Here is a 22,921-nt window from a genome sequence, read left to right as displayed (position 1 = left end):
AGTGAAAGTATCTGCCATAGAGCCATAGAGGCAGGCTAGGGGAAGAGGGGAGGCAGGAGGGAAACTGGCATCATTTGTGGTGACAAATGGACACTGGTGGAGGGATGGGTGTTGGATCATTATATAACTGAAACCTGATCATGAACAGTTTTGTAACTGTTGACTCATTTTTAAAAAATTCATACTATTTGGTCGAAAAAAATCCTTGAGAGAAAGGCATTTTGTTGAATTTTTGTTCTATATCCTTCCATATTCTGGCATGTAGAGTCTCATTTGATAAACCTTCTCCACAACTTTGGGCCTCTTGGATCTCAATGCCTATTATCCTCAACTTCGGGATGTTTTTTTATCAATGATTTCTTTAACTATTATTTCTTCATCCCATTTGCCTTCCTATTTTTCAGTTGCTCTGATGATTCTTATATTGTTATGCTGAACTCATCCCATAGTTCTCTGGTATGCTGTTCATTTCTTTTCAGACTATTTTCCACGTTCTTCTGTGTCCTAGAAGTTTCTTGCTTCTCATCTTGGAGCTCCTCCATACTTCAGTAAGCTTGGGTTATTCTGCTGATCAGACATTTGATTGGCTTTTTTTTATTATCATGTTCTTCCCTTCTGTCCTTTCTGTCTGCAGTAGTTTCATCATTTTGACTCTCATCCTTTCCTGTGCTTTGCTGACTACCTGTGCTATTATTTCTTTGAACTCATTGAATATCTTCATCATAGTGTCACTAAAGAGAGTGTCTGAGGATTTACTTGTGTTTTTTCATTTCTTTGGTAAATTGCTTTTGCTCACAGAGCTTAGTGAGTTTCTCCATGTTTTCCCCATTGTTTTTCTAGTACTCCTGATTGAATCTTTGTAGTTACCCCTCCACCCCTCCCCCAAGATGCTGAGGGATTAAGCTAGATATTGTTCTCTGTCTTCTTCACCTATTCAGGAATAACATTAGCAGCATGTAATTGATCAAGTAGATCTATTTCATGGCTGCACACTTTTATTTTCCAGGAACTGTAGTATGAGCCCTTATGGTGCAGGTTGAGTGTAGAGGCTACTGAGAACCAGCCAGGAGAGAAGCTCTACACCTATTTGAGCTGCCTCCCGTTTGGAATGGTCCAGTGATGTTGGCCGGAGACAAGCCTCACCCGGGATGGTGAAACAGCAGCAGAAATAACTTTTCCATTAGAGAACTTATTTAGAGAGTCCAAGTATCTGATTAAAGTTTCTGATTTTTATCATTTGAGTAACTTATTCATAATATGAATCGTTTCCTTGAATCTCTGGAACCATTTGCATATATTCTCACTTTGCAACACTGGTTTTATGTCTTTGTATTGTTCTGGTTTGTTTCATAAGGCCAGGGCTCAAACCCAGAGCCTCACTCAAGTACTCTACAACTGAGTTGCATCCCTGACCCCACATTGACCTTTTCTGGCTTGTTTGTTTGTTTTGGAGGGCTTACACCTAGCAGTGTTCTGCACCTCTTACTAACTTAGTGATTGGGCACAGCAGTGCTCTGAGGACCACGCCATGCCAGGGTCACCCTGAGCCTGCTATGCAAAGCACTGCTCCAGCTCATTAAGCTACCTCTCTGGTTCCTTAAAAATTTACATTTAAGTAAATTTTCCAAATTTTAAAATTATTGACATTTCTCCTATCATTTTTGTTTGATATTTATTTGATTTTGACTAGTTATATATTTGACTAGTTATAGAAATTACAGAGCATAGGGAGAAATTTCCTTTCTGTCCCTAATTGTAAAATTAACAACATTTTAGAATATGTGAAATAAGGACTGTTGCATAAAGAAACAAAATTTTATAACTTTGGCCAGAGAGGAGATAAAGCTCTTTCCTTGCATGTAGTGGAATCCAGATACAACCCCAGAACCACATATGGTCTGTGAGCACCATCAGGCATGACCCTTAAGCAGAGAAACAGGAGTAAACACTGAGCACCACCGGATGTGGCCAAAAAATTGCCCCCAAAGTTTTTATATTTTTTTATTTTCTTTTTATTTTATTGAATCATCATGTGGAAAAATTACAATGCTTTCAGGTTTAAGTCTCAGTTATACAATGCTGAAACAACCATCCCTTCACCAGTGCCCATATTCCACCACCAAAAACAAAAACAAAAACAAAAACAAACCACCAAAAAACCAGTATACCTTCCATCCCGCCCCCCCACCCCAAACTGATAAATTTCACTTTACTTTCTCTTTACTTTGATTACATTCAATATTTCAACCAAAACGTCTCTATTATTGTTGGGAGTTCCCCACTAGAGTCAGACCTGTTGTGAAGAGATATGAGGTCGCGCAGCTGCTATTGCGACTGCACGGTTTTGGATTTCTGTATTTTAGCAACTAAGTCCAGGGAAATTTCTTCCAGATATTGGATCATTGCAAGCTTGTAACTTTCATCTGTGGTCCTCATAATATGGCCGTCGCCATGCCCTTCACCCCTGGCAAGGAAAAAGGTGAGAGAGAGAAATACCTTTCCCCTCCTGGGCAGGCATGGGGCCACGGCTTAGTTCTCAGTCTGGAGACATTCTGCTAGGAGCTGCTGATAACAAGAGTAGTTTAGCTGGCCTCTGGAGTCATGCTCGTGCAGCTGCGGGGAGGCCGCACACATGCAGCCCCAGGGATCACATCTCAGCTGCCCCCAAAGTTGTTTTAAAAAGACAACTACTTTATATATGAACTATGGTTTTATGTGGAAGTCTTCTCATTTACCTTAAATTTGATTTAACAATTAAAATTTGATTTTTCAATTTAGTTCAAAATATCTGTTAACTAAGGATGCAATAAGTTTAGAGCAGATGCCACAGTCACTTCAAAGGAATATGGAAAAGCTATTTTTCTTCACCCCAGTAGAGAATGAACTCCAAACAAAATTCAGCCTGGTAGTTGTCTTACTATCATCATCATCATCATCATCAGCAGCAGCAGCAGCAGCAGCAGCATCATCATCATCATCATCTCCTTGATCGTCGAATTTGTCAAGCAGTCTCAGTAACCTCTCCATTCGTCCTATCCTTGAGATTTTAGAAGCCTCTCTCCACTTGGCCCTCCCAATGATGCCATATTGGAGGCTCTTTCAGGGTCAGGGGAATGAGACTCAGCTTGTTGCTGGCTTTGGCATATGAATACACCATGGGAGGCATGCAAGTCTCATGTGGGCAGAAAACTCTCAGTAGCTTGCCAGTTTCTCCCAGAGGGGGAAGTAGGTTATAAGATATAAGTAGGCTGTTTTGCGGCCCTGCGCTCTGGGAGCTTGCTTTTAAGTCTCTGGATGTTGGCCATTGATGGGATTACACACACCTGGGTTCCTTTGCCAGTACCTTCATGCGTGAGGCTCGTCCGAACGTGTGGAGAGTGGCCTTGAGCATGGCTGTGGCTAGATTCCAGGGGTCTTCGGCTGCCAGGAGCTCTGCTTGGGGTAAGGAGGGAAGCTGGAGACCATCCCCTCCGAGGGGCCCCTGGGGAAGACAGCCAGGCACACGGGCAAGAGATTCTCTGTCTTACTAAGAACATGGAAAATGGATCCCTTTCCAATCAACTGTCTAAATGGAAGGAAATTTACCAAGTTACCTTAAGCACTCTCAATGCTATAAATCTTAATGTTGGGTTCATCTCTCTGAGATAAAATGAACTCCCTCTAAGTCACTCAGTGGCCAGACTCTGACAGAGAATAAATACTATTGCTTTGAACTCATTAAGGACTTCAAACTTGTCTTAAGAAACCCAAATCTAAAAGCTACGTTGTATGTCTGGTACTTTTGAACATATCTTTCCAGGTGGCCAGTCAAAGCAGAAACTAATAACATCTTTTACAGCAGACTCATCAGCATTGAAAAGAAAGGAGCAAAGGCTTACACTATGGGTACTGGCTGCTGATCTCCTGTTCTCTTAGTTACTCTGTCCTCCGTGAGCCAGGGAAAGCTTTTCTCTATAATGTCTATTTTTCTTAAAAAAGTATTGTCTAATATATCTCATCAGTCTTTCAGACTGACAATGCTGAAACCAATAAACCATTATCTGGGCCCCATTAACACTAAGTTAGCACGAGATTTCACATCCTTATGAAGACAGGATTTATGTCCTTTTGTCAGCACAAAGAAATTCTAGAAGGCAGACTTTCTCCCATGTAACCCTTAAAGGTTTAAGGTGCTGAATCTCTAGGGGGAAATGCTGAGGTTCTGGTAAAGAGCTTTTGAGAAATAATAAAACTTACCTTCCCGGTGGGTCCCGAAGTAGCCTAAAGGCATGAAGGTCAACCCCCTTTGAGATGCAAAGGCTGAGCTCTTTGGAGATGAAGAAACTAAGACATCACCCAGAAAAGAGTGAATCCTGAAAGGAGAAGCTGCAGGAAAATCTAAAGATAAGTATATGAAACGACTATCAAGAGTGTCCCTGTGAGAACACCCATATTAACTTTTATGTATGCAGAGGACTCCAGGTCAATACAATTTGAAGAAAGCAGATATATAATATATATATAATCTCCTCCCAAAAGCCATTTTCTGATTTTCCACTCTGACGAAGCTCATGTTCTCTCCTTCTCTCTCTTTTTTTCATACACATTTTTTTTATTAAAGCACAGTGATTTACAAGCTTACTTATAGTTGAGTTTTAGAACTACAATATTGGCAAATCACACAGCTGCTTCTCCAAGAAGGGAGCATAACATGAGGCCCTCATAGTTATGCCACCAGACTGCACCAGGCTGCTTTATTGGGGCACCCCAGAGTGGGGGGCAGGTGAGAGCCCTCCCCGCCCCAAGGGGCCCAGTTCTGGCAGCCAAAAACCTCCATAACCAAATTGCCACCACTCTCATGGCCGCTCCCCACACACTCAGGCCGAGCCTCACATGAGTGAACATATTCCTGAACCCTGCGGCCATCTCGAGACACATCATAAGACACTCCCTACCCTTTCTCCATAATTACCACACCACATTTGATGGGGTTCAGATGGTAGGCAACAAATCATAGAAGAAAATATATATATGCATGTATACATATTTTCAGATATATATATCAAAGTTCACATCACCCAAGCTTCAACAACATGTTAGTGATACCCTATAGAATGTCTTAATGGCTCCTGTCAAAATAGAACTATCTTCACACTGTTTCCTATATAAACACTTTTTGTAAGCATGTTCAGCAGTTCTTCATAAAAGACAATACAAAATATATTATTTCTGTTGTGTTTCATGACAGGAATGGAAATATCCCGAATTTGGTGGTGGAAAGGTGTAATGGTGGTGGAATTGGTGTTTGAATATTAAATGTAATCAAATACTGTGAACTAGCTTATAAAATAAAAATTGTTCTAAGTCTTAAAATTAAGTACATTCATTTAATAGAGAAAAAATTAAATTTTACTGGAAAAAAATCTACAATATTATAGCACTGGTCCCACCACCAGTGGCAGCTTCTCTCCATCCATATGCCAGGTTCCCTCCCACGTTCCACCCCCATCCCACCCCTCCAATCTGCCCCCTTGACAGGCATCTTTCTAAGTTAGATTGTTGAAATTTTGGTCTCTTGATTCAGTGTTGTTGACTGTGGTTTTGATATTTGGTTCTATCATTCCTTAATCCCACCTTTGTACCTTATTCCACTGGTCTTGCCCCAGTCGCTTCTCATCTGTCTCTTCTACACCTCTACCCCTCCACTATTTCCTTCTCTTCCCTATACTCTGCACCAAAATTAATTTGGGCACCTCCTTAAAACATTGCATTACCACATCCTGTTATTCTAAGTACCACATATAAGTGATATCATCATGTGTTTATCCTTCTTAAACAGGTCTCTTTCTCTCTCTTCAAATCTTCATAATTTTTTTCAAAATAAGCTACTCAATTCGTCAAAATATGTGTGTTTATGCACATATATTTGATAATCATAACTTCAAGCTGTTACGGAAAATATGAGATATAAGACTAGGTGTCCACCACTAGAGCTTGATTGCATCATGCAGCATATGTGAGCCAAATCATTTAATCTAGTGACAAAGTAGAGTCGGTAGAGATTGAATCAGAAAATCTCACTGCAAATAATCCAACATGGTAATTTTAGAACACAGGGAGGATAAAAAAGATCTCTGTAAGACCAATTGCAAAAAAACATTGCCCAAGTATCCTGAGATGGATTAATGGAGATGAATGATTCATAGCCAGATGAACAATTTTATATCATCAAATTATGTCTATTAAACTACATTTCATGCCTCTTAATTGTTGAATTAAAGAAGTCTGTTCATATATCAGGAACACACTCAAACTGGTTGTGAGTTGTGCTTCAACACCCATTTTATTAGAGCAATAACTCATGAGGCTGAACTAATAATTCACTAATTAATAGTTAAAATTCTTTTTGAGATGGAGCAAGCAAGGTATTCACTCAGTAATCTAAATGTGGTTTGTGGAATGTGCACCTGGGCAATATCCTGCAGGGCCACTACCCACAAATCAGCCTTTAACTTGAATTTATTCAATCGTGTCTATAATACTTACATTTTCTCCTTAACTTCTTGCCCATTAACAGAGATTTAGAGGAGAGGTGGCAATAAATTCCCAGAAAAAATAATTTTAGATCCTGAATATCTGATATCCTTTCCTTTTTGAGGTCTTGAGAGAATAAGGAACAATCCTATGGGCAAAAGGGGGAGATCAGGAAAAGAAGGGTAAAACAGGGACAGAAAAGAAACCAGGAAAAAAAAAACAGAAACAAAACAAAACTAACTTCGGAAAAAAATTCAGGAAAAATGCAGTAGTGTTATTTATCCCTTTAGAGCAAGACCTGGATAAAACTAGACCAACAACAGATCCAAGGGGTCTTGGGAGGTTGGAGATGGAGATAGTGAAAAGTACAAATATTGAGTTTATATTCCCAGTCGCATAAAGGAACTGTGCTGAGTGAGCCGTTGGAATCAGGTGCAAGACAGGACCTAGCTCTTTCACTCTCAAGTTACTTCAGAAACTGAGAAATCACATGTTTCTAACAAGGCTCAATGGTTCAAAGACAGTAGTTTTATACTTTCTAGAACAGATTTTCTTTTATTATTATTATTATTTATTTATTTTTTATTAGTGAATCACCATGAGTTACAGTTACAAACTTGTGAACTTTCATGTTTGCATTTTGTTTATATCCCTCCACCAGTGCCCAGTCCCCTCCACCAATGTTCCCAGTATCCCTCCCACCCTCCCACCCAATCCCCCCCGACCCTACCCCACCTCTGTGGCAGGGCATTCCCCCTCGTTCTCTCTCTTTCCTTTTGGGTGTTATGGTTTGCAACAGAGGCACTACGTGGCCATCGTGTTTGGTCTATATTCTACTTTCAGAGTGCATCTCCCATCCCGTGCAGGTCCTCAAACCACACTTTACCTGCTGTTCCCTTCTGTATGCAAGCTGCCCCTTCCTCCAGCATGTGGGGCCAGCTTCCAAGACTTGGAGCCAACCTCCTGGTACTTAAGTCTACTATTATTGGGTGTTAGTCACCTATTCTGTTATTTAATTTTATATTCCACAGATGAGTGCAATCTTTCTATGTCTGTCTTTCTCTTTCTGACTCATTTCACTTAGCATGATACTTTCCATGTTGATCCACTTATATGCAAATTTCATGACTATACAGCAGCATAGTATTCCATTGTGTAGATATACCAAAGTTTCTTTAAGCAGTCATCTGTTCTCAGGCACTCAGGTTTTTTCTAGATTCTGGCTATTGTAAACAGTGCTGCAATGAACATTCGAGTGCAGATGTCATTTTGACTGTACTTTTTTGCCTCTTCAGAATATATTCCCAGAAGTGGTATTGCTGGGTCAAATGGGAGCTCAATTTCTAATTTTTTGAGGAGCGACCGTACTGTTTTCCAAAAAGGCTGAACCAGTCGGCATTCCCACCAGCAGTGTAAGAGGGTCCCTTTCCCCCCCACATCCACGCTTAATAGCAGTTGCTTTTGTTCTTTTGGATGTGTGCCATTCTCTGTGGTGTGAGGTGGTATCTCATAGTTGTTTTGATCTGCATCTCTCTGATGATTAGTGATGAAGAGCATTTTTTCACGTGCCTTTTTTCCATTCTTATTTCTTCCTTGAGAAAGTTTCTGTTCATTTCCATCCCCCATTTTTTGATGGGGTTGGGAGTTTTCTTCTTGTAGATTCCAACCAGTGCCTTGTATATCCTTGAAATCAGCCCCTTATCTGATGGGTATTGGGTGAATATCCTTTCCCCTTCTGTATATTGCCTTTGTAGTTTGGTCACTGTATGCTTCTAAGTTTAATATAGTCCCATTTGTTTATTTCAGTTTCTACTTTATTGCTTAGTTCCGTGTCATCTTTGAAGATACCTTTGGCTTCAATATCATGGAGGGTATGATATTGAGGGTATGATATGATGATGCAGTTATGCCAGTACCATTTGTTGAAGAGGCTTTCCTTGCTCCACTTCACATTTCTTGCTCCTTTATCAAAGATCAGATGATCATATATTTGGGGTTGCATGTAGGGATATTCCACCCTGTTCCACTGATCAGCAGCTCTGCCTTTGTTCCAGTACCATGCTGTTTTAATTGTTACCGCTTTGTAGTAAAGTTTGAAGTTGGGGAGGGTGATGCCTCCCGTCGTCTTTTTCCCAAGAATTGCTTTAGCTATTCATGGGCGTTTATTGTCCCATATGAATTTCAGGAGTGTTTGATCAATTTCTTTGAAGAATTTCATAGGTATCCTTATAGGGATCGTATTGAATCTGTATAGTGCTTTGGGGAGTATTGCCACTTTGACAATGTTCATTCTTCCTATCCATGAGCAAGGAATATGTTTCCATTTCCTCGTGTCCTCTTTTATTTCACTGATTAGCGTTTTGTAGTTTTCTTTGTAGAGATCCTTTACTTCCTTGTTTAAGCTGATTCCGAGGTACTTGATTTTCTGGGGTACTATTGTGAATGGGATTGTTTTTTTTTTATGTCACTTTCCTCTGTTTCGTATTTGCGTATAGGAAGGCCATGGATTTTTGGGTATTGATTTTATAACCTGCGACTTTACTGTACAAGTCTATTGTTTCTAAGAGTTTCTTGGTAGAAGTTTTGGGTTTCTCTAGGTATAGTATCATATCATCTGCAAATAGTGATAGCTTGATTTCTTCCTTCCCTATCTGTATGTTCTTAATGTCTTTTTCTTGCCTAATTGCTATTGCAAGAACCTTCCGTTCTATGTTAAACAGAAGTGGTGAGAGTGGACATCCTTTTCTCGTCCCTGATCTTAGAGGGAAGGCCCTTAGTTTATATCCATTGAGGATGATGCTTGCTGTAGGTTTGTGGTAGATGGCTTTGACTATCTCGAGGAGTGTTCCTTCTAAACCCATTTTGGTGAGAGTTTTCATCATAAAAGGGTGCTGGATCTTGTCAAATGCTTTTTCTGCATCTATTGAAGTTATCATATGGTTTTATCTTTGTTTTTGTTGATATGGTGGATTATGTTGATTGATTTCCAAATGTTAAACCATCCTTGCATCCCCGGGATGAATCCCACTTGCACATGGTGTATGATCTTTTTGATGAGTTGTTGGATTCTATTTGCTAATATTTTGTTGAGGATCTTCGCATCAGTGTTCATTAGGGATATTGGCCTGTAGTTTTCCTTCCTAGTGGTGTCTTTGTTTACTTTTGGTATTAGGGAGATATGTGCCTCTTAGAAACTGTTTGGGAGAGTTCCTGTTTCTTCAATTTCCTGAAAAATCTTGAAGAGAACTGGTAACAGGTCTTCCTTAAATGTTTGGAAGAATTCGCTAGTGAATTCATCTGGGCCTGGGCTTTTTTTGGGGGGGGAGACTTTTGATTACTGTTTCAATTTCGTTGCTATTAGTGGGTCTATTCAGGTATTCCAAGTCTTCTTGGCTCAGTCTTGGAAGGTGAGAAGAATCCAGGAAATTGTCCATTTTTGTCTAGGTCCTCTTGTTTCGTGGAATACAGACTCTCAAAGTAATCTCTGATGATCTTTTGAATTTCAGTAGTTTCTGTTGTGATAATCCCTTTTTCATTTCTGATTCGGTTTATTAGGGTTCTCTCTTTCTCTTTCTTGGTGAGTCTTGCTAGTGGTTTATCAATCTTGTTTACTTTCTCAAAGAACCAGCTCTTGGTTTCATTGACCTTTCAGATTGTTTTTTGAGTTTCCATGTCGTTGATTTCTGCTCTAAGTTTTATTATTTCTTTCCTTTGGCTGGACTGGGGTTCCCTTTGTTGATCTTTTTCTAAGGTCTTGAGCTGTGAAGTCAGGTTTTCTATGTAGGCCCTTTCTTCCTTCCTGAGGAATGCTTGCAAAGCTATAAATTTTCCTCTGAACACAGCTTTAGCTGTGTCCCATAGGTTTTGGTAGCTCATGTCTTCATTCTCATTTGTTTCCAGGTATCTTTTGATTTCATCATTGACTTCCTTCCTGACCCACTCATTGTTCAACATTGAGTTGTTTAATTTCCAGTTGTTTCATTTGGTTCTCTTCGTCTGTATGTGGTTAGCTTCTATCTTCAGTGCATCGTGGTCTGGAAAAATAGTTGATACAATTTCTATCTTCTTGATTCTATTGAGGTATGTTTTGTGACCCAGCACATGGTCTATTTTAGAAAATGTTCAGTGTGCACAGGAAAAGAATGTGTACTCTTTCTTTTTGGGGTGTAAGGCCCTGTATAGGTCTGTTAGCCCTCTCTCTTCTATTTCGTCCTTCAGAACCAGTGTTTCCTTGCTGAGTTTTGTTCTTGTTGGTCTATCCAGAGGTGACAAGGCAGTGTTGAAGTCTCCAACTACTATTGTATTGCTGATGATGTCCTCCTTAAAGTCTGCCAGCAGTTGTTTTAAGTATTTAGCTGGTCCCTGATTAGGTGTATATACATTTAAGAGTGTGATTTCTTCCTATTGTACATAACCCTTGATAAGCAGAAAATGGCCTTCTCTGTCCTTTCTGATTTTTTTCAATCTGAAATCTACATTGTTGGATACTAATATGGCCACCCCAGCTTTTTTGAGGGAGTTGTTTGCTTGCGTTATTGTTTTCCATCCTTTAACTTTGAGTCTGTATTTGTTCTGATTGTTCAGATGTGTTTCTTGTAGTCAGCAGAATGTTGGCTTCAGTTTCTGGATCCATTTTGCTACTCTGTGTCTCTTGATAGGTGCATTTAGACCATTGATATTGAGAGAGATTATTGTCATGGGGTTTTGTGCCATCTTTCTATAAGGGTTTGTTGCGGTTATGTTTTTTTCCCCTCATCTTACAGGAGCCCTTTTAGTCCTTCTTTCAGGCTTAGTTTTGAATCTATGAAGTTCTTGAGCTGTTGTTTATGAAATGGTGTATTTTTCCATCTATTTTGAGTGAGAGTTTGGCTGGGTAAAGTATTCTTGGTGAGGCGTTCATTTCATTGAGTTTTTTCACTATATCCCACCATTGTCTTTGGGCTTGAAGGGTTTCCTCTGATAGGTCTGCTGTAAATCTAAGGGGTGTTCCTTTGTATGTGATTTCTTTCTTTGACCTTGCTGCTTGCAATATTGCGTCTCTGTCTGTGGCATCCATCATTCTGACTATAATATGGGTTGGAGTGTTTCTATTAGGATTTCTTTTAGCTGACACCCTCTGGCTTCTTGGATCTGGATGCTTGCATTATCTGACTCTGGGAACTTTTCAGCGATGATTCTAATTTTGTTCCTCTTGGAGTCATCTCCTAGGTCTCTGATTCACCTTAGAGCCATTTGTAGGTCTTTTCCCATTGTTTGTTGTTGCCTGTACGATTTCTGCTGTTCGTCTCCAAGGTCACTGATTCTGTCTTCGGCCGTTGACATTCTACTGTTGAGGGCACCTATTGAGTTTTTAAGTTCATCTATCGAATCCTTCATTTGTGACATTTCTTTTTGTAGTTTTCTTATTTCTACTCTCATTTCTTCCTGTATTTTCTCAGTTATCCGTTCCCCCATTTCTTTCATCTCTTCCTTTAATTTTCTGTACGACTGTTCCACTGATTCTTTGAGTTCCTTGAACAGCCTCAGCATTTCATCTTGGAATTCTTTGTCGGAGAGATCATACTTGTGTGTACCTCCTGTTGAGGATATGGGGCTCTTTTCTTCGTCCTCTACTGGTAGTGGAGATTTGCGCTGTTTCTTCATGTTGTTGTGGATCTAACGAGGTAAAGCCTTTAGGTTCACTGGAACTGTTCCCTCTGATTGCCAGAAAAAGTTTTGAACAAGATCCACAGTGGTCAACCTTTTCCTAGTTTAGAGTACTTCTTTCCTCGTGGACATTAAACTGCAACTTATGATAGGCATTTAGTGGAGCATTGGAAGAGATGTTATTTCCAATTGGGCTGTATGAAAATTCTTGAATACACTTGTTTTTTGGTAGAACTATAGTCGGTCAAAAGATTGTTGCCTTATTGTGTTTGAGGTGACCAGAATGCTTTCCACAAAACTAGATAATGAAGGTTGGGATGGGGGTCTAAAGTGCTGGCAGTGGAGGATATAACTGCGGCCAGGACACCAGCTCAACAGAAGGCCACGCCCACTTTTGATGAGGCCACGCCCCTTCCGTGGAGGTCACACCCCCAGTCAGTTTCAATGTTAATGTCCGCTTCAAGGGGATCCACAAGTACCTGTTAGAGGGGACGGCCATGATCACGCAGGCGCAGAGTTCAGGTGAGTGCCTGCGACCGGGAAGCCCCAGGCAGTGGATGTAGGGGACGCAGGGCTGGACGGAAGGGGAGCGCGCAGCGATCCGGGGTACCTGTTAGAGGAGACGGCCATGATCACACAGGCGCAGAGTTCCTAGAACAGATTTTCTAATAGCACTTAATGTGGAAGTTGAATTCAAATTTTATTTGCATTTTTAAAATACTTCCTGCTGAGCAGGGGTTCCCCAGTATGCACAATCAAGGAAGGAGGAGAGAAGAAGAGTGAAGTTCTGCTCTTGTTGGCAAATGTGCATTCTGCTGCAATGAACCTAACAGCACAAACGTCATTTTAAAATCGTGCTTTGGGACTCTTGAGTTAGATGTGAAAAGTTGCTGGGTTGTATGAAACTCAATTCTTAGATTTTTGAGAATTGTCTGTATTGATTTCCAAAGAGTTTGAACCAGTTGACATTTTGACCAAGAGTGGATGAGGGTTCCCTTATCCCCACATACATGTTAGCACTGTTGTTTCGGAATAGATATGAAATTGTTGGAGGGATGTTGACACTGATAGTGGGTTTCGAGTGTATTATACATCTGACACTATTATTACAAATCACGGTGTCTAAGTAAAAATTTAAAATAAAATGAAATTGGTACACAAAGATAGATTTAATCTCCTGCCCCACTTTCATGGCATAAACAATTAGCTCTGTGCTAATTGTTTACTCCTGTGCTAATTGTTTACTCCTACTCAGAAAATACAGAAGCACTTTTCTTTTCTTAATTAAAATAAGTATCCCATTTCACATTTACGGTGGTATTATTTATTGGTAGTATTCATATTCTTGGGGTTTTTTGGGGGGAGTAGGGGACATATCTGGCAGTGCTAAGGATTTACTCCTAGCTCTGTGCTCTAGGATCACTCCTGGTAGGCTCAGGGGACTAATGCTGTAAAGAAATTGAACTCAGGTCAACTGCATTCAAAGCAAATGCTTTACCTGCTGTACTGTTCTTCCTCTTCTAGTATTAGTATTCTTAATCTTTACAATCATCATCTGAAACTATTCAGACAATTTGAACATATGGAAGCATATGACAAAGGAAACAAAAAGACCTTTTAACCTAGGCATTTTTCCAATCTACCAAGCTTGGATCATTTTTTAAATGACTTCATTATTTTCAGAGCATCACCAGAGAAAGAAAAAAGAGATTTTACTTATTGAGGTAAATGCATGTTCATTGAAAAGTACAGATTCTAAGTGTCCAATTTGATATTTTTTTACATATAAATATTTTTGGATTATTGCCCAAATCAAGAAACAAAGAATTTACATTGGTCCCAGAAGGTTTTTTAATATTTATTTCTGGTCAGAGATCCAAAGAGTCCACTTTATTGATTTACAACTGTATAAATTAGAATTGTGTTACATAATTGGAATCATATACTAAGAGCTCTTAGTTCTGACTGCTTTCCTCAATATACCTCGGAGATTCATCCATGTTGTTTATATAAGTAGTTCATTCCTTTTCATTGCTCACTAGTTTGTTTATACATTTACTTGATATACTTTTATGGGGGAAATCACTTCTGGCAGGGCTCTAGGGACCATACCAGGTGCCAGGACTTGAATTCGGGTCAGCTTCACAGAGGGAAACGCCAACCTCCTGCACAGCGCTCAAGCACCAAGGTAGATGGCTGTTTCCAGCTTGGGGTGTCAATTAATAAACCTGCCAAGAACTTTCTTGTGTTGTGTGTATGTTTGCACATACATTTGCGTTTCTCTTGTGGAAAGGTAGTGTTTTGTTTTTTGTTTTTTTTTGCTTTTTGGGTCACACCCAGCGATGCTCAGGGGTTACTCCTGGCTTTGCACTCAGGAATTACTCCTGGCGGTGCTTGGGGGACCATATGGGATGCCGGGGATCGAACCTGGGTCGGCCGCGTGCAAGGCAAACGCCCTACCCGCTGTGCTATCGCTCCGGCCCCAGGAAAGGTAGTGTTTTGAATTTATATCATATCTGTATGCTCAACATGCAAAAAATTACCTTTCTGCGATGATCATATGATTTTAAGTCATTACCGAATTGAAGAGCTCCTATTATTGCATATTCCTTCTAAGATTTTGTATTAACAGTCCTCTACTTGGGAGGAGAGGCACAGCCAGCAGTGCTAGGGTTTAATCCTGGCTCTCTGCTCAGGTGCTTGGGGGACCATATAGGGTGTTGAAAATTGAACTTGGGCTGCTGTATAAAAGGCAAACACCTTATCCACTGTAATAACTTACCAGCCCATTAATAGTTTTTTTAAGTCAGTCATTACAGTGAGAGTAATGGTTTTTCAGTGAAGCCTTAATTTTCATAATTAGCCATTCTTAGGTCAGTTTTTTGTAATGTTTCTGTTTAAGTCTTGGTCAACATTCTTAAGACTGTCATCTTTTTATTATTTACTTGTTATTATAATTTACAAGACTTTTGTCTTTTATAGTGCTTTAAAAATTGCCTGTAAACTTTCTTCATATTGTCTTTGTTGCAAAGTTTATAATAATTCTGATAAAGCTTAATTTATCATGTTTTTCATTTTGTACTTAGTACCTTTTCCAAATAATGATTATTCCAAGATTGGATTTTCCCTGCTTTTTCCCTCCTAGAAACTTTTTAATTTTAGCTTTACTTTTAGTTTTTATTATTAATTTCAAATAGTTTTAGAAAATGTTTTAATGTATGGATTACATTTCTATAAGGATTTCTATAAGGATATCTAGATTTTTGATCCTCACTTGAATAAGTAATGTTCTTTTTAAATTGAGCTTCTTATAGTCTTCTGTTTAGAATCATTCATCACATATGTGCATTTTTCTATTTATAGGTTCTCCATCTTACCCTTTCTACTTCAATTTAAATCATATTTTGCCATAGAACCCTTCCTCCACAATTCCATGTAGATACTATCCTTCTTTGTACTGATAAGGTGCAACATACCATTTAGGTAATTTACACCCATAATTGTCACTTTTTTAATAATAACTACACTATTCAATTGTAGTTATCTGTTTCTTCACTAAAAGTTATGCTTCACTGCAAGGATCTGGCATGTCCGTTCTTCTAATGTGTCCCTGCATTCTAACAGAGAGCCTGCTATCTAAACAAGTGTGTTGCAGAAATAAAGAAACCTCTTTTGTGTGTTCTGTCCCACTCAGAGGAAAAATTATGTTCACACCTTTGACTCCATATAAAGAATGAGGCAGCAGGAGTTATGTGATTGGATGAAAGCTGGATGTATGCAACATCATTCTCCTAAATTTCCAAAGATCAGTAACAAAGTTCAAAATGGAATCTGTTCTGAAGTCAGGGCAGAAAGGAAAATTGACTAGATCATGAAAGACCTTGATAGTTTAGATATTAGAAGACTTTGAAGAAAGTACTTATACTATTAAATCTTAGGTTGAGTAGCCTGTATCAAGGGGCCTTGTGGACAGAATTTTGGAGAACTCAAAGTATGTCAATGAGAAAGAAATAATAAAAATAAATACAAATGGGGACCTTGCAAGGCTCTCCCATGTAGGCAGGAAACTCCCAATAATTTGCCAGGTTCTCCCAGAGGGAGAAGTCGGCTAAAAGATATTGTGTGAATGCTTTGCGGCCTCACACTTCCAGGATCTTGCTTTTAAGTCTCTGAATGCTGGCCGTTGACAGGATTACATGGCGCCGTGGGCAGTCCCTGGGTGTGATCGCCTAGCTACTGGGAAATAGGAAATCTGGGCAGAAGAGGCCCAGTCCCAATCCAAGCAGCCTTGGAGGTCTCAGCCCCGGTCCCACACACCTGGGTTCCTCTGTCAGTTCCTTCATGTGTGAAGCTCATCCGAACATGTGGAGAGGGGCCTTGAACATGGCTGTGGCTAGGCTCCAGAGGTCTTTGGCCGCCAGGAGCTCTGCTAGGGGTAGGGAGGGAAGCTGGTGTATTAATATGCCAAAACCAATAACAAGCTGGGTCTCATTCCCCTGGCTCTGAAAGAGCCTCCAGTACGGCATCATTGGAAGGATGAGTAGAGAGAGGCTTCTAAAATCTCAGGGCTTGGACGAATGGAGATGTTACTGAGACTGCTCAAGAAATTCGACGATCAACAGGATGATGATGATGTTGTTGATGATGATGATGATGAACTACAAATGATGAAAGATGTAAACTAGAGTCAGCCTATGGATGTCCAAGCAAAGAGAACTCATTAATAGAACATAGCAATTGGTCAACAAGACATTTGCAGAAATATATAGGTAGAGCTGTAGCATTAATTGCAAGAACATAAAAATTTATTATAACTAAACTCTCCTAATCTAATCTTTTCTGACTTCAAGAAGAACTTTCTGGGACAGGAGAGATATAATACAGTGGTTGGCCTAGGACTTTGCCTTGCACACAGGGACCCCACACTGGTTCTATCCCCAGTATCCCATATGGTCCCCCAAGCACTGCCAGGAGTAATTCCTGAGTGCAGATCCAGGAGTAACCCTTGAGCAACAGACTTTTTGGGTGTGCCCAACTAAAGGGAGAATCTTCAAATGTAGATAGTAAAAGAGTTAGACCTGCCTTCTCCAAGTTATTCCTAACTTTCTCACCAGTGATACTCAAAGGAGTCTGAATCCAACCTGCAGAAGAAAAAAGAAAGGAAGAAGAAGAAGAAGAAAGAAAGAAAGAAAGAAAGAAAGAAAGAAAGGAAGGAAGGAAGGAAGGAAGGAAGGAAGGAAGGAAGGAAGGAAGGAAGGAAGGAAGGAAGGAAGGAAGGAGGGAGGGAAGGAGGGAAGGAAGAAAAAGAGAGGGAGGGAGGGAGGGAGGGAGCGAGGGAGGGAGGGAGGGAGGGAGGGAGGGAGGGAGGAAAAGCTTGCTTAAAGCTCGTCTTTCAAAAAATTTTTGTTTGTTTTTTGGGTCACACCTAATGGTCCTCAGGACTTATTCCTGGCTCCATGTTCAGCCACTTGTTCAGCTCCATGTTCAGGTCACTTCTGGAGGTGCTCGAAGTACTATGTGCAGTGTCAGGGAAAATAGGGCTGGCCCTTGCAAAGCAAGACCCTTACACCCTGTTCTATCTCTCTGGCAGAACTCTATTTTTTAACCAGAGCTTGCCTTCTCTTTGCTTCTATCCTTCTCAGGAAAAGAGAAAACTTCAGTGGCTTCTGGTGCTTTTCTTCTTTTTCCTTCTTGATTCCTCAAGCTCTCTTCAGGGATAAAAAAAAAAACCTGATGAAAACATCTTCTTTGGTCACCTGTTCATCAACAGAGTCACTGCTACAGCTCCCTGCTCTGAAAAGTTTTTTATTTTTCTGAAGAGCATTTGGAGAATAAAAGTATTGTAACAATAAACAAGAAAGGCCAGTACCCTCCACACATACTCACTACCAGCTACATTGAGAAACGGCATGGATTTTATTGACCAGTTAGCCAAGAAAACCCTGGGCTTTTGCTCCAAGTTGTCAACACTACCAAAAGTGCTCATTCCACAGTGTATTCTGTGACTACTCAAGGCAAGTGGGCACAGGGTACTGCTTCAATCCATGCAGAAAAGTCTTTTATTCTGATTGGTTTTCCAGTGCTTCCTGTGGAGGTTGATGTCTAAAAAATGAAGCAAGGAACTTTTGTTTTTGAAAGCACAAGATGCTGTACAGGATGTGTAAATGCTTAATGACTGGCTTGGCCTCATCATGCATGCAAGGGCCTACACACCTAAAGAGTCCTAAAAAGAAGTATTCTGAGGTCAAGGATGACTTCAAACTTCCTCTAAGATGGCAAACTTCCCTTTGGTGCCTGACAACTTCAAATGTTTTCCTACTCCTGCTAAATTACTTTTCCTCATGGAAGGATGGCAAAATTAAGATTATAATAGAAAATAAGACTCCTTATATTAACTGAAAAAAATGTCCAAGCATGCAGAATGATGCAGTGAACAAACATGAGATGTCTGAGTCTTTCTCATTTTAACTGTATGAAAATGAGAAATTTTTGGCAATCCATATAACCTCTCTGGGGTTTTTTTGTTCCATAACTGTAAAATGTGAAGAATCAATGTACATGATCTCTATCATCCATTTCAGCCTCAATATTCTGAAAAAGCAAAACATACTGTTATTTCTGTCACGCGAACATCTCATCTTGAATATTCTCAAAAATTGGAGCTTACTATTTTTTTAAAATGGTGTGGTTTGAAAGCTGAAACTTTCCTGATCTCTTTTTTCTTTTTTTTGTCAATGCCCTGCAATGTGAAAGTTCTCATGTTCTGAAAGGGCTATTTTTTTAATGTCTGCCTTGATATCTTGCAGTTTGATAACACTGCTTTACTTATTAAGAGCTACCCAACATTGCCTGCTCCAGTTCTGTCAGCTACTTCCTAGCTCAAATCTCAAAATACACATGTGAATTAAATGAAAGAGAAAAAGAAATAAAAAAAAATAGAATTCTGTTTTTAAAACTTGAACAGTTTTGGGACTGGAGCACAGCAGGTAGGGCCTTTGCCTTGCACGCGGCCGACCCGGGTTCGAATCACAGCATCCCATATGGTCCCCTGAGCACCGCCAGTAGTAATTCCTGAGTGAAGAGCCAGGAGTAATCCCTGTGCACCGCCAGGTGTGACCCAAAAAGCAAAAAAAAAAAAAAAAAACTTGAACAGTTTTTCAGGACAATTTCTCATAGAACCGAAAACCTTTAAAGCTGTATAAACTGCTAGGAAGTTCATTCAAAACTCCTTTGATACAATCACTGTCATCATCACTGTCATTCCATTGCTCATCAATTTGCTCAAGCGGGCACTGGGGGCACCAGTAATGTTTTCATTGTGAGACTTGTTGTTACCCTTTTTAGGCATATTGAGTATGTCATGGGTAGCTTGCCAGGCTCTGTTGTGTGGGTGAGATACTCTCAGTAGCTTGCTGGGCTCTCCAAGAGGGGCAGAGGAATCGAACCCTGGTCAGCTACCTGCAAGGCAAACACCCTACCCGCTGTGCTATCGCTCCAGCCTTCGATACAATAGAGACTAGAAAAGTGATATAGTTCATCCAAAGTCAAGCAGATGAGCTTTCTCAACCCATAATCCCTAAGGCATTTTCCAAATGGTACACTATGTAACCCCAGTTCCCCAGCTTAATAGAAGGAATGTAAGATAGAAAGAGAGCCTGGGATGGGGGTTGGGGGGGGTTTCAGGGGTCGGGGCAAATAAGTTGTGTGTTCACTTATATTTGAGAAATGGTAGACTAAACTATTTGTTTTGTTTTATAATGGTGCCTCTCTGAAAGATCCCAATGTATACTTCTGAGTCAATCAGTAATGGAGAACTTACTTGGGAAATCACACTTAGTAGAAAAGTATTAAAGAGGCAGGAGAGAGAGATAGAGCAGGAGTTGTGGTGCTTGTCTTGCATGTAATAGTCCCCAGTTTTGGCACATGAGCATATCTGCAAGTGACCTCAAGCACAAAATCAATAATAACTTTTGAGCATTGTTGTGTGATCCCAAAATTCAACCACCCCCCTGAAAGAAAAGTATTAAGTACAAAAAATTGGGAGCTTACAAGCACTTTGAAAGGGCTTGTAAATTCTTTTCAAAGGTAGGTGAAGGTATCCCCTTACATCGGGACTAAGGATTTAACATTTAGTTTTCATTTGGGGACCTACGGATCAACAGAGTTAAGAATGTGCAGGAGACACATCTGTTATCTCTATTCCTAAGACCATAGTTCACTATTGGGAGATAACAAGAAAATCTTACACCCATCAAGCTCATATTATTCCTAATACTTGCTGGAGAAAGAAAAGTAAATCTCTCATTTCTGTCTTTATACACTGAGTAGGTTATTTTGCAGTACTTAATCAAAGTAGCATCTAATCAAAGCCCTGCCCCGTAGCAATATAGCTCTCTGCTGTCCAGTCTCCACTTTTGCAGAGATAAAAGAAGGGAGTGATCTATTCTGTTGTTTTATTTTGTTCTTTAGGCCACACCGGGGGTGTTCAGGAGCTATTCCCTGTCTCTGTGCTTGGGGATCACATAGTGCTGGAGAACCCAGGACCGTGCTCAGAGCACATGAGTTATCTCCTGACCCATGGAACTCCCGCCTAACCCAGCATCAAGGCCCTGCTAGAGACTTTCCATTTCTCTTCATGAATAGCTGGTTAAGTCCACACCCAATCATTTTCCCTACCAGATACTCACAGTTTTCGACATTTTACACCAGACCAAATTTGCTGGTGCCAGAAACTTGACAACGGGGAAGAAGATCTATGTTCTGTAGTCCATAAAATTATTCAAATTAGTCAACTCACAAGAAGATTATATAAAGTATCTAAAGGAGGGAGAAAGAAAGAGACAGATGTGAAGGGACCTTATCCTGATTGCTATATATAATTTGTTCCTGCATTTCCAGTTTGCTATTATCTTGTACCCTGCATGACACTGCATGACAGCCCTCTTGTCTTTGGAGCTGTAAAGAACAGTTCAGTTTTTTATCTAGCTAAGTGCTTCTGTGTTGTGTACTGCTGTCAAAGACTCTTTAAGTCTCATAAAAGTAGGCTGAAATGGAGCTGAGTTACCAAAATTATTCTGGTGTTCATACTAAAAATTCTCTGTTGGGTTTATGGTATATGGAATTTCATAAGCTTTTTTGATCACATTATATTTTTATTGAATGAGCTAATGTAGCTCAGAATGTAGAAAGGATCCTTGGACTCATTGTGGGGATTACTGTTTTAAATTACAGCTTCGGGGTTCATACATTTAGAAGCCCTGTGACTTAGAAGAAAGTTAACTATGGCTTAAGTCACATGACCATTATATACACCATTCAAGTCTGAGCCTAAATGTCCACATTGTACAAAGGACTGTGGTCAGTCCTAGATAGCGGATTTGCACATGACTTCCTGAACTTATATTTCTTCCTCTTGCAAATCCACTTCATTTTCCAAATTTGTGTCAATCAAGCCTCAACTCTTGTCCCCCCTTTTTTTAAACAGGAAATTCAATGAGTAGTTCCACTTTCACTCATCTTTTTTCTCTCTGAAATCATGACATACTGTTGACACTCATTGAAAATCTGCCTGTGACATATCTTATATTACTTCCCTGCTCTATTTAACAGCTCTTAGGGTTATTCTCTTATCCCTGATGGCATCTTAATGCCATTGTCTTATTCCCAATTGCAATATTCTCAAAGGGACCGGCTGGATCTGATGCTGATGAATGCTTCCCCAAACATTTGTAACAACATTTAGCATGTAATGGATGCACAGATATTTCTGAACAAAATACATTTATTCATTAGCTACTTCAGTTTCCAACACCAGTTCAATTCTGCCCTCCCCACCCACCCCGCCCACAGACATTTAATTGAAATAGGGCCTATTTGCATATGAGTATATTTGTCAGACAGATGAGAATTAAAATGGGTTCTTATAAAATTGATTATTACCAAGTGGTAGAAATGAATTTAGTAACTTCTCTTAGCTACTCTGGTGCTCTTAAACCATGAAGAGCAATGTGACACTTATGAAGTCCCAAATGACTTTCCTGCTTCCAAGAATTATTTCAGGCTTGAATTCCCAGCAATTCAGAATCAATTTTTATTTCTACCATATTCATACTTTGCATCTTTATAGACACTAAGAGTTTTATTTTTTAAATTTTTACACTATGGCTTCTTCATCTTACAGTGTTGGCCCCTGATGGTCTTGGTTCAACTAACTTTATAGTGCGAAACTCACGTAGGCATTGAAGAACTGATGCAAAGAGATGCCCTTTAGTTGCTGGCAAATCTGGGGCTTGAATTTAAATCTCTTGCCTCCCTTTATTCCTTTTAAACTGAGGCTCTTTCCAATATGTGCCAAAGCTAAAAGTATATAAATGTCAATGTGTACTTGAGTATTTAACCAGTGTAGAGGAGGAAACTACAGTTAGAAAAATATACAATTATTTTTCATTTCATAGGGAATTTTCCAGCATGAATAATGATTGCAATCTCAAACTGCTTTCTATTCCCGAAAACACAAGGAAAAGTGTCTCTGTTTGCTTTGTCTTTGAATTCACATTTTGATATTTTGCAGCTTTTTGCTACAAAATGAGACTATTCAGGCTACTCTAACCAAATCGGCAAGATGACTTAAACCACACACACACACACACACACACACACACACACACACACACACACAAATTATTTTTCACCAAGCAAGTAGCTAGTAGTCAAGAATCAATTGGCCAGCACAATCACTTTCTGGGATTGTGTATTCAAAAAA

The sequence above is a fragment of the Sorex araneus genome, chromosome 3 (assembly GCF_027595985.1).
Source record: "Sorex araneus isolate mSorAra2 chromosome 3, mSorAra2.pri, whole genome shotgun sequence".
Lineage (NCBI taxonomy): Eukaryota > Metazoa > Chordata > Mammalia > Eulipotyphla > Soricidae > Sorex > Sorex araneus.
This window is presented reverse-complemented; position numbering follows the sequence as displayed.